The sequence below is a fragment of the Lethenteron reissneri genome, unplaced genomic scaffold, assembly GCF_015708825.2.
Source record: "Lethenteron reissneri isolate LAM-NWPU_2019-01 unplaced genomic scaffold, ASM1570882v1 scaffold_1513, whole genome shotgun sequence".
Classification (NCBI taxonomy): Eukaryota; Metazoa; Chordata; class Hyperoartia; order Petromyzontiformes; family Petromyzontidae; genus Lethenteron; species Lethenteron reissneri.
The window spans coordinates 46,356-52,590 of NW_026891238.1; positions in this window are offsets into that span (position 1 = coordinate 46,356).

Below are 6,235 nucleotides of genomic sequence, written 5' to 3' on the forward strand. Positions count from 1 at the left end.
GTCCTACTCCTGGTTCTGTACGGGGCCCGTGTCTCGCTGTCTCCGCTGGTTGATACCACGGTCCGGGGGTCAAGCGTGCCGACGTACGGACTGCGCTTGCCCCTAGCGACCCCTATCCTAGCATACCAGGTCCACACAGGACCACTCTCGCCAGAGAATACTCTAACTAGCTTGGCGGGTCCGGCTTCAGCTTCTCCTTGTCTTCATGTCTTCATCATATCGCCCCTCGGCTCGTTTTGCCCCTTCCAGAACATTCTCCAGAAGATCCCTCTATGATTGGCAGATACTGGTCTTTGAATTTCACCTCCCCCCTTAATTACCCCAACGAATTACCCCAACGGTCATCCTGACCCTGGCTGCTCTCGACTTTCCCATGATGACGCTCACCAACCACCTCTTCTTGGCTGCCGTGCGGACATGCAGCCGTTATCGAATATTCCCGCGTTTAACCACTACACATGTAATAGGTCGCAGTTATAAATCACATTATCTTCAATTGGATATTAGTTGAATGTATACAATTACACAACACGCAGACAAAACACAATTTCGTTTATTTGCAGCTCTATTTACGAGCAGTACTTCACACAGAAAATCAGTCTAACGATCTCATCGCTCTTTCATCGGCACATTAGTGAATGCTATTTCGCACATTTCAAAATCCTAGCTCATGTTTTCCAAAGAGTAGTTCATCTTTACGCTGCATTTTCTAAGATGCAATCCCCTGGAATGCACCAAGTTTCATCAGATCTTGGAAGCCTAAGCAGGGCGGACCCTGGCTAGTGTTTGAATGGATGTCCACGTGCATAAAACGGGTGGTATGGGCTGCAGGGTTACCTTCTCAGAAAGGGCCAATGCAACACAATCCATTGTGTTACTGTACAATGCTCCAATGTGTCTGGTCCCCACATTCACCAACTCGAACTGATCAGCATGGTATGACCGAATAACCTCCACGCTCCTCACAGCATGGGGAGGCCGTCATCCAGCAGTGCATTGAGAAATGGCCCTTACATGTTAATTGCCTTAAAAAATCCACTGCGTGATGCAACTTTCATACACATTTATAATGTTTTTGTAGAATTCATATTAGGCATGTAATGATGCTTCAATTAAACAGTTGATTTTTTTATGCTCACAATACATGCATTGGATAATGTGAGAATCGATTATTTTAAGAAATTATCATCATCAGCCATGATCAATCCACTGCTGAGTGACGGTCTTCCTGAGCCGTCACCATTGTCAGCATAAACATCGTGTGATGTAAAACTGTCATCGATCATATGAGCTGATTGTATCACAATTTACGTAAATGTTTTATGAGTAGTATATGTAGGTTAATGGATTCCATTTAGGATAACAAAATTGTACAGATGTGGTGAGAAATAGAGAACATTACATGTGAGATAGTAAAATTAGAAACATTTATTGTTGATTTAAACTGGGACCCTGCATCATGAAAATTCATAAAATCGTTAGGGGAGTGAAGAGTTAACTAATGAATTTGTATGCAAATTACTACAAAACAGTACACGAGCATATAAGCGGTTAAAGCATGTTTTGTATTTTACTATAATTTATAGCTTCGGTTAAGCATGTGTGTAAAATTAGCAATTTCTTAGCATAATACTTTGACGTAAAAATTAAATGCTTTCGATCAATTTGATTGGTTTAATCGCCTTAGGAAATTGTGTAATGGTGTGTGAATAGTTCTTACGGTTTTGACAGATTGCATACACATTACTTGTTAGCAGTCTCACAGAGGTCAAAATACCCGGTCGCTCGACTCAGTCAAGTGGCCAAATTCGTTAAGTGCAATTGTTAACCACACATGCCCCAGTTAATTTTGACACCATACTCAGCTGTTAATAAATTCAATTAATTTCAATTATACTTCTCTTTATTTTACTTTGGGGGGAACGAACTCCCAACGATGGCTATACAGTACGTAAACCCAGCAGAATTCGTTTTTAACCGGCCGCACCCTGCTATTGAAGAGGAAGAATTGGTGAACGGCTGTCAAGGGGATGGCGATTGGCGGAAGACTTGCAGGTGCTCAGGCGAAGAGGAAGTCCACGATTTGACTACACGTTACACATAAAACATCGAACGGGATCAAGTACAGTTGAAAGGTGCAGCGACCTGCGGAAAGCAGCGGAAAGGCTGCTGCAAGGAGATATCAGTGGAGGGAAAGAGTCCAAAAAGGCCATGGGACTGGAATAAGAAGACACACTGCTGATGAGATGCGTACTTAAAAGTACTGATGGAAACATTGGACGAGAGGGGACGTTTGGCTGATGGCCCTAAAAGTGATTTTTTTTTGGCAATGAAACAGACTCTTGACTGTTTAATTATTTACATTCCCACACGCTGGTCTTGGCACTTTCTAAATATATGTTGTTATCCAAGTGTAGACGATGCCAATGTATTTTCAACCTCTGTGATTAAACGTATTAATTAGATTTTTATGTTGGTATTGACGGCAGAATATATATGTTAGAGGCAGCCTAATTTTGTTTACGGTGCAATAAATTGGTCATTGAATAACGATTTGAACAGATGCAATGTAAAATAATATCAATGACATTGCTTTATAATCTACCACTGTATGTGAAATGTATCATACTGGTAGGAATCCACTGGTTCCACCAGCCCACAGGGGATTATTGTGTCCGTCCGTTCGTCGTGCAGGTAGGGGCTGGGTGGGGAGGGAGGGTGGGGAGGGGGCTGGGTGGGGAGGGTGGGGCTGGGTGGGGGGTGGGGCTGGGTGGGGAGGGGCTGGTCACCCCCGTGGTGCCCTTATAAAACTCAACGTTTAACCTACTCACGCCAGTTGTGCCCGCCCTCACAGTCGGGCATATTTGCGGAATACACCACGCCGCCGTTGACCCTGCAGGCCATTGACCGAGCAACCCAACGTTCCTATCAGCTCCCTCCGCAGGAATGTGTTTGTATACAGGCTACTATATTTCTAATTGCACACACTGTAATTGATTCTCATTGAACGTGTAATAAATATTTCCAGGTTTAATTTCCACAAACAAGAATAGTGGGTGAAGTGGAGCAAGTGGTTAACACGTTGTGCTATGAGCCTGGCTACCTGAGTTCGATTCCCAGCCAACAGCTAACATTAGTGGTCAGGATACATGAATCGGTTTGATTCTAGGCTCCGCTGCATGAACCCACACTGACTGTTGTGGTCAATTATGGTCAAACATTCCCCGTGACCAACATGGTTTGTGGAGATCTTCATCGAGCAGTGGATTGGCATAGGACAGTAAATTAGTATGACAGTGATTATGTAATACATAGCAGGGTAAGCATTGTAATACAGTAATAAAACGGTAAATGTTAAAATACCATTATTTAATACAAACAATAACTGCTGGATTGTTTAAAATCATCTGACCAACACCCTTGATATTGACATCTTGTATTAAAAAGAGAAATCTGGATCAAATAATCCTGAATGCACTGTTAATATTTAACAGATGCAGTACTTGAAAGTCTATCACCACCACATCAGAGGAGTCAACGCTAAAGTTCAAAGCTTCGTGACACCCCTGTTAATAAAAAAAATAACTCCTCAAAGGTTGCTGTCTGTTCTTGATCGGTACGGGAACGATACAGGACATCCGCGATTAAGAGGAGGATATTTCAGTTGTCCGCGTGGGGTCGGCTGCAGCGTCATTGGGCCATCTTTGACCTCTGTCCTGTCGGGTCACGATCCAGGTTGCTCCACCTGATCTCCTTGGCTCACGATGGCTGCTCCTTCTCCTGCATGTATTGCTGCACCGCCCGGTGAATCGCCTTCTCCACAACTTGTTTGCTCACGCTCGCGAGCTCAGCATCGTCACCCGTGTCCTGCGTGCTCCATGCACCTGGAGTTCACAGTTTTATTTTTTTACAGGGTCGATTGCCACGGCATTACGTCGCAGATAACATTTGTTGTTGTGCTGTAAACTCTATGCTCTCCACATCTATGCTCCACGCCTTCACCAACCCGCACTGGATCAGGCTTGGATGGGTGGCCACCATGTATAAAAACGGCACTTTACGCTGCTCCAAGGCTGCAGTGTCAGCAAGATCAACTCATTATTTGACTAATTATTTGGTGATGCTGCATTTCGAAGTGATGTGCACATGCACAACGCAACACATTGGTCAATAGCACCGTGGCCTTAACAGGAAAAAATGGCGGCAATTTGTCAGGAATGGCCCTTCTTCACAGCACATCATAGAGTACTATTAATACATTTATTTTTCATCATTTTACTCTACAATACTCCAGCATCAATGCAACACCCGCCTCCACCAAGCCGAACTGACCAATGTACTGAAGTATGGTCGAATAACTACCCTCCACGACCCAGCAGTAGGCTGACAAAAGGCCTGGCATAGAAGGGCAGAGTGGAGAGATGAAAGTGAACTGGCAGTCATCTTCTTGGTTCTTTCAGTAAAGTCACGTAGAAGAAAAATAATAAATAATAAAATAAAACATAATAAAATAATTATCACTAACTTGTGTACAGGATGGATAGCAGACAGTATCCTTCCCATGTTTGACAAATTAATAAAATTATATTTTGACTCAATCTGTCAGCTGTGCGCAATGCTATCTGGTAGTGTGAATCCAATTAGCAAAGACAAGCAAACTCTGCACCAGCTTCAGTATCAGCAACCAGCTGCTTGAACCAATGCACCCATGCACTCACACCCACCAACCCATTTGCCCCCGTTTTGTTCCACACTCCCTGCCTTGAGTGAGCAGCTCCTGGTAAGCTCAACCCCATAACACCCCCCCCCCCCCCCCAATGGGTATGTAGCAAGTGACTCGAAGGGGAGACTTTGCAAAAGCAGTTTATTATTGCAGTGTGCAGACAACTACAGCAGCATCCATCACAACCACGTCTACATCCCTCACCGCAACTCAACCAACAATAGTTGCCATTCACTACTAAGTGGCAGTGACAGCACCTGTGCCAGGCCAGGTACACTAAGGCCATGAAGTGTTGAAGGCTCACCAACAGGTCATGGGACAGACCCAGGTGCCATGGGTTGACTGATTGGCAGATGGCACCAGCTGTGTCCCCTACTGTGCCAACTTGCTGTATTTTAGCCTCCTGGCACTCCGGTCGTTGTTTTGAGCATCACGGTAGCATCCTTCACGAGCCTCCTCCAAAAATGCCAATCATGACACCGTTGGCATTCCCACACACAATCCCATGGGAAGATGGAACATTCAGGTGTATAATGATCCGTGTAGAGATACCCTACCAAGTATACAGGAGACCTAACGCAGGCAACCTGTAAATACCAATGTAGCTGTCGCCGGGGTTAGTTTTGGCCTTTGACGGGTATGCTGTACACGGAAGTACTGTATCATTGTCTGGTTGCGTGATGTCGGGTGGATGAGGCAGTCAGTGGCACCTCAACCTTTGCTGTGCTCGCATCTGGCAGACTCCCCGTGTCGCCTATTAACACTGTTGGGGCAAGTGCTGTTCGTGAGCGCCTATGAAGGCCGGAACTGCCAGCACCACGCCCGGCCGCCTTTGTCTCCCCATTGGTGACATTTACACATCGCACCAGGTACTCATTTAAGGCTGAGTCGACCTAGGGGAGGCACAGGGCCGATTCAGATAATCGTCACGGGGGTTAGGTGTGCGCGTCACCAGGTTCATGCCGTTACACTCGCTCCCCAGTCGTAGGAACAAAGGTCCACCCGCCTTAGAGCATTGATAAGTACAGTATTTCTACCTAGTATTGTTTAGGAATGTTTTTAGTCTCGGGTTTTTACACGTTTATTTAAATTAAGTTTTTTGTTTATTTGTCATACAGTACAGACATTATTTCAATTGCGATGAGTCTTTTTGGTTGCCGTGTGCCTAACCATTATGTAGGTTAAGGCTTCATTATTTTCGCTTTTGCGTCATTTTCCAAGAATGTAACCCCGTGATATTCAAGGGTCTCCTGTACAAGCAGAGACGTGAGTGAAGATGTAGAGTGATACATTCACATTGACATTTAAGATACCTAATACACATTTTTAGTAATCATTTACATATATCACATTTATTCTATTGTGAAGTGGCAACACTGATTATCGATAACTAATTAGAAATAGACAGATTAAAGCAATTCACTTTAGGATATCCCATTGACTTTTAATAACAAAATAGACCTAATGAGAGAAAGACAGAGATCCGTTTACAGATACCACACGGATTGCTAA